This window comes from Opisthocomus hoazin, chromosome Z (assembly GCF_030867145.1).
Source record: "Opisthocomus hoazin isolate bOpiHoa1 chromosome Z, bOpiHoa1.hap1, whole genome shotgun sequence".
Classification (NCBI taxonomy): Eukaryota; Metazoa; Chordata; class Aves; order Opisthocomiformes; family Opisthocomidae; genus Opisthocomus; species Opisthocomus hoazin.
The window spans coordinates 26646857-26665560 of record NC_134454.1 but is presented as its reverse complement, the minus strand read 5'-3'; the positions used below and the strand labels follow the sequence as shown (position 1 = coordinate 26665560).

The following is an 18704-nucleotide window of genomic DNA, read 5'->3' as shown; positions in this document are numbered from 1 at the left end:
CACCGCGGCCCCGCCCGGCGAGGGACGGAGGGGCCCAGGGCCGTGGCCAAGGCGCCGAACCGCGGTGGCCGCAGCCGCACCGCCCCCGGCACCCAGCTCTGCTCCCGCCCCGCCCCCGGCCCTGCTCCGCCCCCGGCATCGCGCCCGTCCCGGGCACAGCCCCCGCCCCCGGAACCGCCCCCGGAACCGCCCTCTCCCAGCACTGCCCCTGCCTTGGCCCCGCCCCCGCATCACACCGCCCACGAAACCGCCACCGCCCCTCCCAGCTCTGGCCCGCCCCGCCCCAGGCTCCGCCCCCGCCACGCCCGGTACTGTGCCCGCCCCGCCCCCGACAGCGCCCCGCCCCTGACACCGCCCCCAGTCCCAATCACTGCACCTGCCCCGCCCCCGCCCCTCCTAGGCACCGCCCTCTCCCAGCACTGCCCCCGCCCCGGCCTCAGCCCCGCCCCCGCGCCTGCATCGCCCCTGCCCCGCCCAGCTCCGCCCCCGGCCCCGCCCGCCCGTGCCCGCGGAGCCCCGCAGCCTCTGCCCACCACCGACCGGCCGCCGGCCTGCGCCCGCCGGGGAAGGGCCGTCCCGCCGAGCGCCTTTTGTCTGAGGCAGCCCGGAACTCCCCGCGCCCGGCAGACGCCTCCCGCCGCCGGCAGAAGGGACCCCCTAGAGGGGGCAGCCGGCCCGGCTCAGGCCCGCGTGCAGCTCCCGGCACCCTCGGCCTCCAGCCTCGACGGCCGCCGGGCCCCCGCGGGGCACCCGGGGAGCGGCGGAGCGAGCTCTCCTCTCGCCGCCCGCAGAGCCCCCCGTGGGTGAGCGGGACGCGGTGTGCCGAGCGGGGGGGAGAACGAGCCCGAGGGGCTGCGGAGGCCGCGGCGGCCCTCCCGCCCCGTCACCTCGGTCAGGGGCAAAGCTCCGCTCGCCACCCCAGTCCGTGGACACCCCAAAACCTACTGCATCGAGCCTGGAACCTGCATCACCTTCTGAGCAACCGCTCCGTTTCTGTGAGGACGTCATTTACTGAGCGCTCTCTGCTCCTCTGTCTCCGCAGAGCTCTCCCTCAGTGGTTTCAGGCCCCGCTTGGTTTCGGGGGTGGCTCGGGGTCATCGTCTGTCCTTCATCTTCTTCCGTGACTTCTGTTTAGTACAGTCCTGAGAAGGGCTTTGAGACACTTCAAGAAGTTGTGTTAAACTTACTCCTCTTTCTGAAACTTCACCTACTGACCTATGGCATGGATCGTGCTACACCTTCTCATTCTGATCTTACGCTGGGTCAGCTGGTGTTTAACCCAGCCATGGCAAGGCCTACACAGGGCACAGCTGAGAGCAGCAGTCCAGCACCCTGTGGTTTCCTAACACACCTGTATTCGCACGGTTGAGGCCATGTTCTAGTTCTATGATTTTACTCTCCTCTATAGTCATAATCAATCTTCTCTGTAATCACTCTCTCGCACCCTGCCTTCTGCACTCCCTTCCCAACACCGACACCGGCCGTCAGGGCAGGCGCACCCTTGGCCTCTGCTTCCAGAGGGACACGGGCTCTGCCAAGGGCTGTGCTCCACACAGGAACGCAGGCCCCAGCCTCAGGCTGGGAACAGGGAAACGCTCTCCCTCGGCAAGGGAGTGCACCTAACAGACGCCATTCCAGGGTTCTGGACTTCCCCCAGCCCCTCTCCCACCAGGCCGGACCTTGAGGCACGCCAGGGACGAGACCCGGCTGAGCAACGCTGCCTGGCCGAGGCCAACAGATGGGTCTGGCTGGGTATTTCCACCGCCCGGCGCACCCCCTCCCCGACAGCCACACCAGACTCGGGCTGCAGCGTCGTGCAGAGCTCTGCCCGTCAGCGCGGCCACAGCAACTTTTCACGAGAGCTTTCCTGCTGCTCACCTGGCTCTACAACTCAGCTCAGCGGTGACTGCAGCACACGGGAGACTCCTCCTGTGAAGAAAGCGCAAGGGTTTCCTTTTGGTCTCCAGCCTGGCCAGAGCCACACTCCCTACTTGACTTCTACAGGGCCGCTGCCACGGGGACTGGTCGTGATCCCTCTGCGTGGCCAGAGCCTGCTCCCACCACATCAGATTCTGCTCCCACCTGTCTGGAAGCAGGCACCCTATGCTGGTCAGGGAGAGAAAATCCACACGTGTCTGGCAGCAGCCGACCCCTGTAACACCTCTTCAGCCTCCTCTGCTCACATTACACCTGCGTGTTGGGTGGGAGAAAGGGTCACAGAAACCGGCCACCAGACAAGGAGCAAAGGGGCCTCTGGACATCACAACAAGGAGATGTGTGCTCAGAGCCTGTTAATTGCACCAGACAACACTGGGGGCAAAAAGCACTTGGAGTAGACTATGGAAGAGAAAGAGCAAGAGGAAACAGTTCCTGACCCAGCAGTGCCGAATGTGTATGTGTGTGGGGACACTGGGGCAAGCAGGGCGGTACCGGAGCGAACGAGCGTTTGCGAAGGCAAAGGGGTGCCAGAAGAGAGACAAAATATGAAAGCGTGTGTCCGCAGGGGGATGTGGGAGAGGGAAGGAAACAAGCAGAGGACTCCAAAGCGCTGTCTGTGGAACTGTGCTGTGCTCCAGGGGACCGCGAGGCTGTGCGGAGGAAGCAAAAGCCTGGTTCACCTGCTCAAGAGTCCTCCAGAGCTCAACACTGAGTTGCTTCAGCTCCATCTTTTCATCTTCCAGCCTTGCAACTGCTTGCTGCAGACCTTCCAGCCACTGCAACAGGAGCCCCTTCTCCAAGAGCCACAACAGCCGCTCCCCTTCTGCAAGAGCCTGCTCGGTAGACAGAGAGGAGATTAGGTGAGCTGGTGCCACATAAAGGCGAGAAGGGCCATAACCAACACATCAGGGACAGTGACCCGACTCGGGAACGGACAGCGCCAAGTCTGTTCTTCTCCTCCTGGTCCACAGGCCAAAACAACACTCTCCCTTTTAGGGTCCCTCCTCCAGATCACCTTGGAGAAATCCACACAAATTTGCCTTCGTGCTTTTTGGACTGTGGCACAAGGACATCCCAAATGCCCAACAAAGCCTTTAACCTGATCTGGCAATGGTACCAATTCCGTTATTTTTAACACACTGGAGAAGCTGTACTTCACAAACCTACACCTCTGAGAGCATCCTCTAAGCACCATCAGTGTAGCTGCTGTTCAGCCACCGTTATACAATTCTGCTAAGTTTAGCACATTGGTTCGGTCAGCTGTGCCCTTTCCCTCCCATGCCAAATCCCAACCACGCCATGGTGGCTAAGCTTACCTAGGTAGGAGAGAACCAATGACCCACCCCCGCTTTTTGGACTTGATTTCAACAGCAAGCTCCGTAGTTCTTTCTGTAGTTCTGGGCCTGGCAGAAAACATTCCAGCAGGTGGATGGTCTCTGGCCGGAGCACACAGACAGGCAAGCCTGCTGGCGGCAGTCACAGCTTTAGGGCCAAGCAGGTCAACTATTTGTGGGAAAATACATTCCCATCTCTTGACGGGAACATCACCAGACTCCTTTATAGACCTTTTCGTTGGCTGACGGTCAGTCACGCTGCCTACCTGACACCAGTCCGTGTCCCTCACTGAAACCATACTCTGTGGGATGGCTGTTTCTTCCCTCCGAGTCCCGTGGGCCATTTCACTCTTGGCAAGGGCAAGAGCCAGTGCTTGTGCCTTCTCTCTCCATTTGACTTCTCTGCTTTCAGTCTCCCTCAAAACAACAATCATCACAAGCTCCAATTCTTTCCCCTTTGCTTTGCGCTCATCTTCCAGTTCTTGGGTTAGCTCCTTCTGCCTTTGCAAGGAACGGTCTCTCTCCTGGAAAACTCTCCTCTTCTCTGCTTCCTCTTCCTCCCAGTTCTGGAGTCTCCGGATTTGTTTCTGTAGGGTCTCCTCTCCATCTCTCCATCGCAAAGCTGATGCTAACCGTTTCAGGAGCCCACTCTGCCTCCTCAGCTCTTGTTCTCTCCCTGTCAGTCTCCTCTAAATACCTGACTCTCTCTCTCTGGTACTTGATCTCTTCATTCTTCTTGGTCGGAGTCTGATGGACATGCTGGAGGTCTTCCCAAAGAGTCCTGATTTCCTCTTCTAGCTCTTTTTGCTCACCTTGAGCTTTGGTCTCTCGTTCCCTCTCATCAAGGGCTTCTTCCAGGAGCTTCTCTTGCTCTCTGTGGTGTCTAACCCCCTCTCTCTTCTCGGCTAGCCTAAGCTGGAGATTCTGCAAGGTCTTCAGTTCTGCTTCTTGCGGCTGGAGTTTTTGCATAAGAGTTCTGTTGTCTTTGTCTCTCTTCCGCACCTCTTCCTCAAACAGATTCACTTGCTTCTGGCATGACGTTAGGGCAACTCTCATGCTTTCACCACGAAGCCGGAACACGTTCATTTGCTCTGGCTGCTTGAGCAACTCCAAACGGTTCTCCTTTGCTATTTGGCTCGCTTTGTCTGGATCCTGCTCTAGTCTCTTGGCCTGCTTGCCTTCTAACTCCTTCTGCTCTCAAAGGTTCTGAACATGCTCTTGAAAAGATGCTATCTCTTGATCTCTAGCTTCTAGAGAAGATTCAGTGTATTCAAGCTGTTGCAGTATAGCTTTAGTCTGCATCGCTGCCGCCTCCTTTTGCTGTTGAAGCTTAGAGATAGCCTTCTCCAGAACCCCTATCTTCTTCTGTCTTTCCTTCAGAGTCTGTTTTGTGCTTGGAGATTTCTTTGCTCCGCTTCATGCTTTTCCTCCTTTTCCTTGCCTGCCTCACAGTGCTTTCTGAGGGATAAAATTTCTTGCTCTTTTTCCTTTAGCGCCTTAGATGTTGCAGAATTTTCTTCTGCTGTTCAGAGTCTCGGTCTTGTTTTTGGAAGCTCTCAATCACTTCCTTCTGAGATTCAATCATGAAGTCCTTTTCTTTCAGTATTGCCATAGAGTATTCCAGGTCTTTCTGTAAGACATTCCTCTGTTCTTCTGTTTTCTCCTCATAGCTCCTTGCCTGTTGCTTTTGGAGGTCTATGAGTCTGTCCTTTTCTTTTAAGGTTTCTAGGGTCTGCTCGGGTTGGTGACAGACAGTCCTCACCTGCATTTGCATGACTTCATCAGCTTCCTGGATTTGCTTTTGTTGTGACTCAAGCTCTTGATCTTTTTCAGACAAAGAAAGGGTCATCTTTTCTACTTTACCCTGAAGCTCTTGCAGGTCCCCCTCTTGCTCTTCCTTGTGCTGCTGCAAGAGTCTTAACTGCTCCCTTTGAGAACCACACTCTCGCTCTCTGTCCTTAAGAACTGCCAGCAGGTGTTCAAGGCTTGTGTGCAGAGATTTCACCTGTTCTGTCTCGATTTCCAGTTCTCTTTTCAGATGATCAAGATCCACCCGCAGATTTCTCACCTGTGATGCACTATGTTGTTCTAGCATTATTATTTTCCCCTCATGGAATTTGATCTCCTGGTCTCTCTCCTCCAGCACTTTGCTCATCTTGCTGACAGCAGTCCTATCCATTTCTCGCTGCTGCTCCAGGGCTCGGATCTGTTCTTGCTGGGATCTGATCTCCTGGTCTCTGTCCTCCAGCACTGTGCTCATTTTGCTTACAGCAATCCTTTGTTCTTCTTGCTGCTTCTCCAGGTCCCGGATCTGTTCTTGCTGGGATTCCATCTTCTGTTTTTTCTCTGCTATGTCCTTAATAGCCTAGTTGAGAGTAGATTGATGCATTTCTTTCTGCTTTTCCAGCATTCTCATCTGGTCCTGGTACAACTTCCTCTGTCCCTCCCACTCCGACAGGACGGCATTCAGACGAGGGAGAGTCTCCTGCAGATCTTTTGCCTGTGCTGCCTTTTTCTGGAGCATCTGGATTTTCTCCCACTGCATTTCCACTTCCAAATTTTTAATTTTTATGATAGACACCGTTGTCTGAAGTTCTTGTTCCAGGCAGTGATTCATCTCTTTTGCTGTATTTGCTCAGGTTTCGGAGGCTGTGACCGATTCCTGGAGAAGGTTTATCTCCCATACCAGTTTTTCTTTCACTGCTTCCAGTCTGTCCTGTTCATGCTGCAAAACAGCAAGAAAAAGATTCAGTCATTCCATCTCAACAGGTTTGCTTTTTGTACTAGATTTGACCTCCTGCTTCAGTGCCAGTCAAGGGCTGCCCCTTCTCTCCCTCCCTCTCGGGATGTTGTGGATCTCTCCTGTGCCACTCTTTAGGCTGTGTCTTCCCAGCTTCCTCAGCCCATCCCATCTTCCTTGTTGCCCTTCTCTGAACCTCTTCGAGCTCTGGTGAATTCTTTTGGGGAGCATCCACCAGAACTGCAGCCAGGATTTAAAGTCCAGACTGAGCATGATATAGGCAGTGGCGCGATCATGTTCTCTCCGTTAGCAAGGAAGGCAGGAGAGAACAACCCCAACATTTGATTTCCTGGTTTGGGGTGGGTTTTTTGGACCTCTACTGTGTAGAGTTTTCATGGTACCATCCTCTAGAACCCCACTTGTCCCCTCTTGAGGGAGTAAGGGTCAGACCGTGGTCTGTCATCCTGTCTTCCACTAGTTTCCCCCCTGCAGGCGTACCTATTTATCTGAGTCAGTGCTTTTGTTTCCCAAATTTCTCTATTTTTTCGCCACTGTCTGTGCTCAGATGGGCAATGTTGAACAGCTTTCTATTATCAGCGGACTTTGTCTTCTCAGCCCTTTTTCCACATCCAGACCTTACCTGCCCATGCTCTCGCTGCTCTGCCACCTCCCGCCTGAGCTGCTTTAGCTGCTGGCAGACTTCTGTTACCTCTCCCCGAGTCTGGAGTAGCATCTCTAATAAAGCATTCTTCTCACGCTCCTTTTCTAGCAGGACCTGCACAGGAATAAAGAGAAGACGCATTTAGACTTCCCATACAGCCAATCTGACTTCCCATACAACCAATCTTGGTAAGACTCAAGGACTGACGGGCTCACACGTCCTCCAAGCACTACGCTGATGCTGCTCTCCTAGGGCAGGATCTGCCCACTTGGAGGCACAGTCTCCTAAGTGAGACTGGCAGTATAAACATGATACACCCGTGAGTGAAGCTTCAACAAACTCCTAGTCATCTAACAGGAAAACGTGTGGCATCTCTCAAGGGCCTCGCCTTGCTGGTGAGGGTATCCCATTTCTCCTGCTGTGGCCTGTTTGTCTTTTGATAGTGACTTTAGCACCTGCTGAGCATCCCAGGACCCAGCCTTCTCCCACAGCTCTGTCCTTGCTGTGCAGGTGGCTTCCTTTGTCAGCTCGCTCACCAGGAGACACAGCAATGGTGCTCACGTTCTCTTCAGGCCTGCCACGCGCCTCCTGCCCTTCTTCAGCCTACGCTCTGGCAGCCTCTCGCATTAGCACCCCTGTCCCTCACGGCACAAAGCTCTCCGGGTTGCTAAGGCACTGCTCCTGTTTGCAGAGGGGCATCTGAGAGACACTTCTACCCAGATGGACAGTGTCCAGAGAAGCACTGCCGAGGTGGAGCCCAGAAGAGGAAAGGCACCACACCAGCTCTCCTTTCACAGTCTTTACCTCCTGCTTGGCATTTTCTACTCGAGTTCGTTCCTCTTCTTGCTGAGCTTGCACGGCAGCAACTTCCTGCTTCATCTCAAACAGCTGCTTCTCATGCTCCCTTTCTGCCTCTGCCTTCTCCTTCTCCCATTGCTCCAGCAGCTGCTGCAGCTCTGAACGGTGCCCTTCCCACTCACTTGCCTGAGGAGGGGAGGAAGAGACTTCACGATGGAGTCCCAGCAAGGCTGCTCAAAAAAATGTGAAGCTTCATCCCTTCTGGAAACCCCCATCTCAGCAGTGCCCAGTGGTGCCTTTGTGCCCTCCGTAAGTCAGGTCCTACCAAGGAACTTATAATGAGAGTCAGCAGGTGGAAGAAAAGGAGATGTCATCTTCCCCTGTCTGATGGCTGCCTGTTTCCTAGCACCCCTCGCCTCAGGATTTCTCTGAGTCTCTGCCTGCAAAGCTCAGCTCCATCCTCATCAATTAAAAAATGCAGATGGACTGCAGGGTGAGAAAGAGCCCAGTGCCCTGATGCCCCAGTCACAAGACAGGCCACGAACTGAAGTCCCAGGAACAAGGGGCCTGTTCCATACGCCTCAAGCCCAAAGATAACACCTCTGTCAACCCTGAAAGGACAGAGAGAAAGGAACAAAGTTCCCCTGACTGCAGCTGGCAGGAATGCGAGGAGTCTGCTTCACGGCAGACGGGAGTCTGCTGGGATCCTACCCCTTTGCTGCTGTGCTTTGGGTGGGGACCACCCAACCTCCTGTTGAACTCGTCTTAGGCCCACACCAAATCTGTGGCTGTATTTACTGTCCCAGCACAGCCCATGGGTCTTCATGGCCTGCAAGTACGAGCCGCTGGCTCTGCTGCCTGGCCTGGCAACGTGTGGCCTCTGGCGGGTGACTGCTGTCATTTCACCCGCTCAGGCTGTTCTTCTTCTAAAGCCAGCCCACAAAGCTTGCTTGAAGAATTCAAAAGCACATTGTTTCCTACCAGGTCTTGCAGGAGCATGTTTATTGCCGCTTGATGATTGGTTTTCTGAAGGCTGAGGGCACTGTCATACTGCTGTCTTGTCCGCAAGAGCTGTTGTGCCGTGTCCTCCCGTTCCTGCCTCACAAGAGATCTCTCTGCTTCCAGCTCACACCGAAGGTGCTTCACTTCCCCTGCAAACACGACCAATGCCAACATTCAGAGTCTACACAGACAGTGGTTCCGACTTTACTGACCTCAAGCCATTTTGAATTTCGGTGTAGGAGGGATCTGTCTCCAGCCCCTTCACTCCTCAGAAGCACTGCGGACAGAGAGCTGGTTTTATGCCACCTTGCCTAGGCAGGGGATCACCAGAAACAACGCACATGATGCTCTCACCTTGTATGGCCACCTTGGCCTGCGTGACTGTGCCAAGCTGGATTTCAAGCTGACTCCTGGCCATCTCCAGCTGAGACAGGTGCTGCTGAGCCTCAAACCGGCTGGATTCCAGGGTCTCCTTCACTGAGCTGCAAGTTGCAAATGTGGAGAGAAATAAGTTTCTTGCCTCTCAGACCCACAGGGCGTTATTCCAGTAAGCAGTGGCTCAAGAGCCCTACCCCTGAATACAGAAAATGGTTTGCATGGGAACTCGTATATTCAGAAAGCGCATTTCTGCCACTTCGAATAGCAATGCAGGCCCCTTCGAGGCAATGCCCAGGCTTTCCTTCTCACCTAGCATAACACAGAAAGCCCAGGCAAATTTTACCTCAAGAGCTAATCCTAAATTGCTGTTGTCTGATCTACAACACATGGGTAGCTGTGCCCACAAAGTCTGTGCCAGCAAGCAAATGACCAGCCTCTGCTCACAGCCCTTATCGCATCAGCATTTCCAAGTTGCTCTGCAGGGGGACAGAATAAGAGCATTTCCCTGGCTGACTCGTGACTTTTAAATGCTGCTCATATAGGTAGGGAATTTTCCAGACTCCTGTATTTCAAAGGGACTAAAGAAATGCATCAGATGATATAGTAAAGTCTCATGCTTGTAGCAGCGTCCGTAAGAAATCTGAACTCGACTTCAGCTGAACAAGGACTACCTGAAAACAGAGACAGGCATCCTTCAGTTTAAACTGTTGGAAGTTCAAGAGGAAAAACTTGCTACTTTTCTTCAAGCGTTGGTAACTAAGTAGGCAGTAGCCCAAATGGCTTGTCGCTTCTTAGAATGGAAGCTGTAGTCCTGCAGGGGCAAACTGTTACATCCACAGACATCAAGCAACTGCTGCGTATGTCACATGGGATTTTGGTACCAGGAGCTGCAGTTATCTCCCTACCTCACACAGTGTCTGTGCGCCAGGTTCCTACAGCACACAACACTGCCTCACTGGTACAGGGATGCCGTCAGGACAATGTTCTTCAGGGTAAAGGGGCACCCGAGTGGAACAGCAATCAAACACACAACGGCAGGATTTCACAACCTGGATGGGCAATGGAGGATGTATCTTCAAGAAGGAGATCAAGCACCTATTTCTGATTATGCCGGCCTCTGGCAGGCCAAAGTAAATATGCTCCATTTTAAGGATAAGTCAAAGTCAGGCTCTAAAACCAAACAGAAAAGACAGAGTTCCAAAGTGTGACAACAAAAGGCTTTTGAGAACAATATCCTGCAAGAAGAGTTGCTACAGCCCAGTAAGCGACAAAACATAAATCAGCAAGATTAAATAAGAGAAGCTGGAGCTCAGAAGAAGCAGCAGCTCTCAAGAGACAGAGTCAAAACAGTGGTAAAGCACAGAAGTCAAGAGCACAACAAACAGTCTCTAAAACACCGCTTTTACAGGTCCGCAAGTTCAGGAGTCTTCTAAAAACACATCTAAGAGGAGGACAAATATCTCGACAAGTTAAGTTGTTTCTTGGGGCTTTTTGGAAAAGCAGAACTTGTCGCATTTGATCTTAGAAACCTGATACAGCAGGAGGACAGAATCTTGTTCTTTCACCGTCTAACATCACCACAACATCTGTCTCTAAAGAGCATGTGGTAAGCAGTACAGGACCCCAACACCAGTGATGGGCAAGAAGTCCCAAAGACTGGCGAGAAGTCACAAGACACTTCCCTGCGGCTGGGGTAACCAACTCTAGGTCCAGCACCACAGCTAACAAGAGTTAGCTTAGAAACAGAAGGCCCTCAAGATTTTCAGCAGGAGCCTCAATCTTCACGCAAAATGCCAGTGTCCTACTCACAGTGTCCATATGCGACAGCCTTGAATTCTGAAGATCTCGTGTCAAACTACTTGATAAGGCAAGATCTATGTTCAAATGCACAGAACAAGAAGTGAAAGCCAGAGAGAAGCTTCAGGTTTCAGTACATGTCTGCACGGTTTAGTTATTCCTCAATGCACAGCCAAGGTACCAGATACTGAGGAATTATATTGGCTAGCTCTGGACTTCCAACGGGAATGTGCAAGTGAGCTTAAAGACAAGCCCAAGGCTCAGGAGAGCTCTGATAGCTTTAGCTGTCAGAAAAGTAACAGTATACCAAATCACAGTATACTGGGGGTTTTTTGCTCAAGACTCTTCCATTTTCTCTCCATGGAAGGTACAAACATCTGAAAAGCACTCAGGATGCCATAAATCCTCGTGTAACGATTACCACCTTATCATTACAGACATTAAATCACGTCCTGCCTGGGGTCTCCTCCCTGCCTTTACCTGGCTTCTGCCAGCTGCTCGGAAAGGCCTTGCCTGTCCCGCTCCATGGCTGCCAGTCGCAGCTCTAGGGCAGCCTTCTCCTGCACCAGCATCTCCTTCTCTTTGGACACCTTGGCCAGTGCATGCCCTTGGCGAGAGGACTCCTGGCACAGCTGCTCCCAAGCACTGCCAGCTGACCCTTGTTGGTGGTAAACCTGAAAGCGGGACAAAATGCAATTAGAGCCCTTTCTCTGGAACTCTGGGCAGAGCCACCCAGTGCCGCTTCTCAGTCAGCTGGAAGAGAAAGAGCTCCTGGACTCTGTACAGTAGGTCATGGCAACAATACCGTTTACTTGTCTGGCACAAGGAAGTTGTCTAATATATCTCGCTGGCATTCAAGTTTGAAGATTAACTGTGATTTTTCAGTTTTTTTCTTCAGTGTAACACCTCTGCTGGGTATTTGCTAAACATACCACGTACTCCAAAACTAAGACTGTCGAACAGACCACAGACCATCAGACACAAACGCTTCTCCTCTCAAAGCTATCCCATAATACCCAAGATAGTACATTATGAAACTGACAGTGCAGTGATGGCAAACTCCCTTGTCTCCTCCAGTGATGCGATTCTCCCAAGCTCTTTCTCCACTGTACCAAAATCAGCTAGTCCAGAGGAAACAGTCTTGTGGGATCAGCTATTGCTCATCCTCTTCCTCAAGGCCTAAAGAGGCTCTAGCAAGTCAAAGCTGCTGCGTGTAAGTCTTAAAATACAACTTCAACAATTGCAAGGTGTCATTCCCATTCTTAGCAGTACAAGACAGCAGACTTTGACTTGGAACTTTGTCCCGCTCTCTAGTCTCGAACAAATGGAGTTTTGAAAGTTGCAAGCTTCACCACAAAAAAGCGTAAATAGAAACATGCATCCCCGTTTGTTTTTGTCTCGGAAAAAGGGTGAAGACCTATGCTATTTGCTTCTTTAGCCACATGTCAGAGTAGGACACCAACGTTGTCCCTGCCTTCTGCTGCCAGAAACGGCGTCTGTAGTGGTCCTGCCCTCACGGCTCCCTCTCCCACAAGTGCTGCCTAGGAAGGAGGTGACCATACCTTTTCCAGTGCTGGGGCAAGCTGATGTTTCTCTTGCTTCAGCAGATCGCTCTGGAGGTGCGATCCCTCCAGTGTCTCCCTTGTGACTACCAGCTCAGTCTGGAAGGAGTAATGTTTTCTTTCAAGTGCAGCTAAGTCCTTCAGTCTGTGAGAAGGGGAAAGACAAACAAGGTTTTCATGTAAAAACATTCTCATTTGCAAAACCAAGAGTAGAGAATCATAGACCCCTGAGGTTGAAAAAGACCTTTAGGATCACCGAGTCCAACTGTAAACCTAACACTGCCAAGTCCACCACTCACTCATGTCCCTGAGCACCATGTCTATACGTCTTTTAAACACCTCCAGGCATGGTGCCTCAACCACTTCCCTGGGCAGCCTGTTCCAACACTTGATAACCCTTTTGGGGAAGAAATTTTTCCTAACATCCAACCTAAACCTCCCCTGGCACAACTCAAGGCCATCTCCTCTCATCCTATCACTTGTTACTTGGGAAAAGAGGCCGACACGCACCTTGCTGCAACCTCCCTTCAGGTAGCTAACAGCTTCCTGCCCGTTAGTTCTCTCTCTCCTCTTTCGTGCGCTGGATACAACACTGTCCAAAAGTTCTTCTTTGGCTAAGACAGGCTTTTAAAGTCCACACTGCGATTCCCACAATTTCTTTGGCCTGCAGCAGAGAAACGATGCAAGAGCTTGCAATCTGTTTGGGAGGGAGATGTGTATCAATTTCCAATCCAATAATCATAGGATCACAGGACAATTCAGGTTACTACGAGTGGTGATGTTGCCCCAGAGGCCTTCTGCGCTCACTCTTGCAAGGAAACATCAGCACAGGGGTGCTACTTTGCTTATGATGGTCCTGTGCAAATTTCTCCCAGCTCCTTTAGCACAGCCCTGGGGCTACACAAGAGACAGATCTCTCTTTGTGCTGGTCTCAAGTTCTCACCAAGAATCAGATAACCACAAAAACTCTGTAATATGCAATCTCTTTTCCAGTCTTGTCTTACTCAGAAGAGCTTCTGCCAGTCAGATGGTTCTTTCTACTCATTCTGTTGAAGGCAATAGTTTGACTAGGGACAGAAACAAGGCTGTGGAGAACGGGTGTGTTTTACATGTGGACACAGCTGATCTAGGAATCCAAGAAGCACCCACAAAAGAGAATGTTGGTAATAGCAAAATCTAAAGCACATTTACCTGTGCAGAAACTCTGTCTTCTCCAGGTCCCCCATGACTTGTAAGCACATCATTTCCCAAGTCTTCGGGCTTATGTCCTGCTCCACTTGTGGCTGTGCCTCATCATTCGAGACAGGTCTACGTGCAGTGACGGACTCCCAGAGCTGTATGCCAGAGTTTAGGCGGGAGTAGCTTACAAGCAGAGATCCAGAAAGCCTCATTTGCTCTGCCTTCGGCTCGGACAAATCTCTGCAGAATAATAAAGAACGCGCTAATGTTCACATCATCATCTTTATCAGCTGATTCACTTTTGAAGCACGTAATTGTGCAATGGTAAAAGCTGGCAGGAAAGGTGACATCTTCACTGGGGATGACCATTCGTCTGACACTTTGGGATCGGGACACATCGCGATAGCTGAGCAGTGGGTCTCTTTGATGGCTGAGGAATGAGTCTATGTTCTCCTCTGAGACGAGAAGAATTGTATGCAACAGCCAGAAGGCTTCAAGAATTAACCAGGAGGTCAGGCACACTCTACACATTTAGGAATGCTCAGAATCAAAGAAGGCAAATGGTTGACAGTAACCCAGAGTTTGAAGTTGACACTAGAAGAAGGTACTTTTATGGCCACACTCTTTTTCATTGTATAGAAGGCAGCTGTGAGAAAGGAACCTCAGAGAGCCCAAGAACAAGAAAACAATCACAAAAAGGAGGTATCAAACTAAGCAAGATACATTGGATAAATGCAGCAACAGGGTAGAGAAGCTATTCTTTCTCTCAGCCATGTTGGTAGGGGAATAAGCAGATGCAAACTGACCAGAATAAATGTAAGCTGGAAATGAGAAGGGAAAAAAAATATATACATATACATATATATATAGTCCTGGCTTCAGCTGGGATAGAGTTAGTTTTCACAAGGAGCTGGCTGGACTGACCCAAACAGCCAACCAAATGGGGTATTCTATACAATGCGATGTCATGCGCAGTATTTAAGTGGGGAGCTGGCTCAAGGAGGGGCTTTTGCTACTCAGGAGTGAGCTGAGCACTGGGTGGTGAGAACACTGCATGTCGTACATGCTTTTTATCAGTATTGTTGATTGCTGTTTTCTCCTCCATTTGCCATTCTGTTAAACCGTTCTCATTCCAACCCAACCCAAATTTTTTCCCATCCCACCAGGGAGGGAGGAGAAGTGAGAGAGTAACTGTGTAGGTTCTTTACTGCAAATTGAGGCAAACCCACAACATATATGTATATTCATGAATGATATTTCCATCAAGAGCTGTGGGGAGAGAAACCCAGTGACATTTGAGGCAGATCTTAATCACTCTACAAAAGGGCCCGCTCCACACACAGCATGCATAGCCTTAGTGAGTCTCTTCCAATGTGTGCACGTACGCCTGTGTCTGTGTTAATGTGCCCAAAGATCACCATAGTCAAGTTCATCTGTTCAGGGCCTCTGCACCGCTCACAGACTGAGCCCCTCAGGTTTATGTGAAACCAGCATCAAACAAAAGGATTCTGAAAATAGCCTAAAGCATGCTTAATGGCATTGCTTCAGACTACCGAAGGAGAAATTGGATTTTTAGCCACAACGACCATAACACCAAGGCTCAAAAAGCGGGTGGGAAGGGAAGCTACATTTTTTTCTGCAAGAGATCCAGCCTTCACTTCTACTCACCGGTCAGTGGCAGTCTTCATTTCCAGGCAATGACAGCGCAAGGCTAGCACCTGATGCCAGAGGCTGAGCAAACAGTTATGTTCACCCCTGACGTAGCTGTCATGAAGCTAAACATGCAAAGACAAAAAAAAATGCCAATTTAGCCTTTGCTGTCGCTGTACAAGATAGGAAAGAGCGCAACCACCATCACCAGGTCTCCTTCAACAACTGCCCAGGGGCACCAAGGACAGAACAGGCCCCACAGAAGCACCGTCTGCAGACCTGCCACCTGACTTCAAAGCAGGGGACATCCACGCTTCTCCTGCAGGAGTGGCTATCATCAAAGCAAACTGATCCTGATCCACCATCTCGCCTAGCAGAGGTGTCCTGCACTCTCGGTGGAGGAAGACAAAAAGCAAGCCCCTCCAAGATCAGCGTCAGATTTCCTTGCAACAGGCTGTTGGTGAGGGAGGCCTGTCTTGTTCTCCTGTTGGCTACTCTGAATAGGAAAACACACAGACCTCTCTGGTCTCCACTGCTGTGGAAACAGATTTAGCAGCACTTAAAAAGACAAGCGTTCATGTGTGACTGCCCTGCAGTGCCCAGCAACAGCAAGCACTCGCCTTTAACACTGAGCAGCACGGTCACAGCAGGTAGGCATCTTCCCTCACCACGATTTGCTGACACTCCTCCATCTCACACCCCTCTCTGCTGCTACTCAACACCGACACATCCTCAACAGAGCCACAACTCGCACACGGCAAGCCCTCTATGCCAGAAATACAATGCATTCCCACTCCACTCTAGCATCACGTCTGACGCTGCCGTAGCCTGTCCTTACCTCACGGTCAGTGTGCCATTCACTTTTCTTCAGTTCCAGCTCCTCCTGGGCCCTCATCCAATCTGACACCAGATTCCCAACATCTTCTTGGAGGGCTGAGTTGACCACACTCGCTTGATGGAGGTGCTCCTGCAGAAGAGTGTTCGCTTCTGCCAGATCCTCACACCTTGGAACGGGAGAAGCAGCAAGGAGGTCGCTCAACAACTGCTGCCCACAAGCAGCATCCCTGTGATTTTCCAACTCCTTCAATGCTGACTTGCTTGTCAAACTGAGAGGCAGTAAAAGTGCTTTCTAGGATTAAGCAAGACCACTCTGTCACAGCAAACCCATCTGCTTCTCCTTGCTTTGAGCCTTCCATCTGCATCTACAGTTTTGGTTCCCCCCTCATTTTGAGCTCTGGGGATGCCCACAGCAAATGTCCTGCCTCCCCTTCATGCTGCCTGATCACTGGATGCACCACTTTTCTCTGTCCTTGTCCTGGCCACCCCTCTTCCTCCACTCTCCTCTCTACGTTTCCAGGGCCTTTTCCCTTGCAATGCTGTACCTACCACAGCCCTCACGTTCTTGTTAAGCCTCGCCCTGTCCTTGTCCTACACCCTGTGTAAGACCTGTAGCAAAGACCCCACCTTGCTGATCCAGTAAACCACACTCCACAAAGACAGCCCCATATATGCAGGGGAAACAGCTCTATACGTAACTTTCAGCTGAAAGCTGAACCGTCAAGCACTGTGGGTTAACAGCTTTGGGGCCACAGACTAACATCCCATCCAGGAAACATTTCATCAGCAACATTTCAAGAACTGCTGCCCTGGGAACAAGCACACACCGCAAGTTCCTGGATCAGAACAGGAGTTGTGCTTCTCCCACCTCAGCTTTCAACATATGCAACACAGCACACAGACGCCTTTCACACCACAGGCAACTTCTCTCTCAGGCAGAGGAGAAAAGAGCAGCAGAGCAAGAAAGGTGGCAGAAGGTGCCTGTGGTGCCAAGTGCTCTGCTGGGAGATTCTGACCCAAGCACAGGAGATGTTGTTCAGGTAAAAACAAAGAGCAAAGCGCCTGCGCTGTGTTCGGGATGTCAGGGCTTGATTCTCAACCCAAACTGGGGCTCTGCTGAGTAGCTCACCTACTGAATCGCAGAAGAATTTAGGATGGAAAGGGACCTTTTCAGGTCACTGATTTTAATATGAAATGGGGATAGGTTATGCTTATGTGTAGGCATATTGGTAAATCTAACGCATATGTAATACTTGATTGTATAAGTTGAAGAGCCAAGTTGCTGCTCGGCGCACACGACTTTGGTGGGACTACCCCCCGTGCCACCCGGCGCCGAATAAACATACCTACTTTACAATCTTACAGATTGTGGAGTCTGTTTTCTGCACATCAGCTTTGGCGAGCCAGCCAGGAATTCTCTGCTGGACTGTGGGAGCGACTGCGGAGCAGATGCTCCTAGGCGCGCCCCGGGCACTTTCCTCGGAGGAGCCTCGGCTGCCAGCCGCTCACCCGGGGAGCAGACAACAACCTCCTGAAGCCGTGGATATGAACAGTATGTTTTGTAGGGAAGGGCCTGTAAGTCGTACGCTTGGCCAGGACTGCTGGTAAATCGCACTGAGACATCTGGCGTGCAGCATATTCCGCGTGGGGAAAGGGTGCCCTGGTAAGGAAGGGGGGTTTGCTGACCGATAGAGCGGCCGCTAGCGATCTTGAAGGTAGATCGAGCAAACCCGAGGTTACCGCTGTATCCCAGTGTCAGGAGCCAGGATGGACCTGCTAATGTTTGGTATAGAAGAAGCAGGAGAAGGGTAAGCGGACCTCCGTGAAATTGCGTTCGGATGGTTTTTGTACAAATGGTAACTGTAACTGCGTTCGGGTGGTTTTTGTATGAATGTTAACTGAAGTGATAATGTTATAATTTGAATGCCCGGGGATTTTATGCTAGAAGTTTTGTCTTTGTGCGTGTCTATGTGTGGTTGAGATACAGCATTGCTGTGAAGTGAGTGGGAGTCCTGATCTGCGGTTCCGTAACTCCGCGAGGAGCACGGCCAGAGACGGACAAAGCACCTGGAATGATTATAAAGCTTGTAAATCTTTTAACATGCAAATTGGGCTGCCATCGTGCCTAACCCCTCTCCTAAGTGACAGGGAACAGGAACTGGCTAATTATTAAACTGGCAGAGCAAAGGAGATCACTCCTTAGGTGGTTTGGGCTCGAACCTTGGGAGTATTTAAATGAAGGCGAGGATTGGATACAAAGGGGAGAAGAAAGATTTTATTTGAAAAGGGCGTATGTGACTCCCGCAGGGTGGAAGGTGGCCTTAGATTGGGAACAACCTCCAGAAATCCTTATAAATCCTGGGGTTCGTGGGCAAGCAGAAATAATTCCCTGCTTCACACATAGGCTAGCTCCTAGATTATATAAGAACTGGCCCCAAACTTCGGTCCTGTTGAAGTGTAAATCTTGTGATAAAAAGTGGTGCTGTGTATCTAGTAGGTGAGGAGCCTAGTGTCCTAAGTGCCTTCCCCGTACCCCAAGGTTTTATAGTTGGGAAAGAACTCACCAAGAAATTGAGGTAGTGAAGCTGATGTGCGGAAGGGAAAATTTGATTCTGGAAATTTGGGATGTGTGGGAGAAAGATTGGGAGGAAACTGTAACGAATTGTAAGAAACAATTCGCGTGGAAACTTATTAAAAGAATAGCAAAAGGCGAGTTAAAGGGGCAATAAGTCACGAAATGAGTAACACTCAGAGAGGAATTTTGAAAAAGAGTCCTTTAGGCTGTGTACTTGCTCACAGACATTGTTGGGACTGGAGGCATAGAGAGT

At 51.1% G+C, this 18704-nt stretch overlaps 1 pseudogene; it reads right to left on the bottom strand.

The window, feature by feature from the left end:
- Positions 1-1998: 1998 nt before the first annotated feature.
- On the bottom strand, positions 1999-17499 carry LOC104336594 (uncharacterized; annotated as a pseudogene).
- Positions 17500-18704: the final 1205 nt, after the last annotated feature.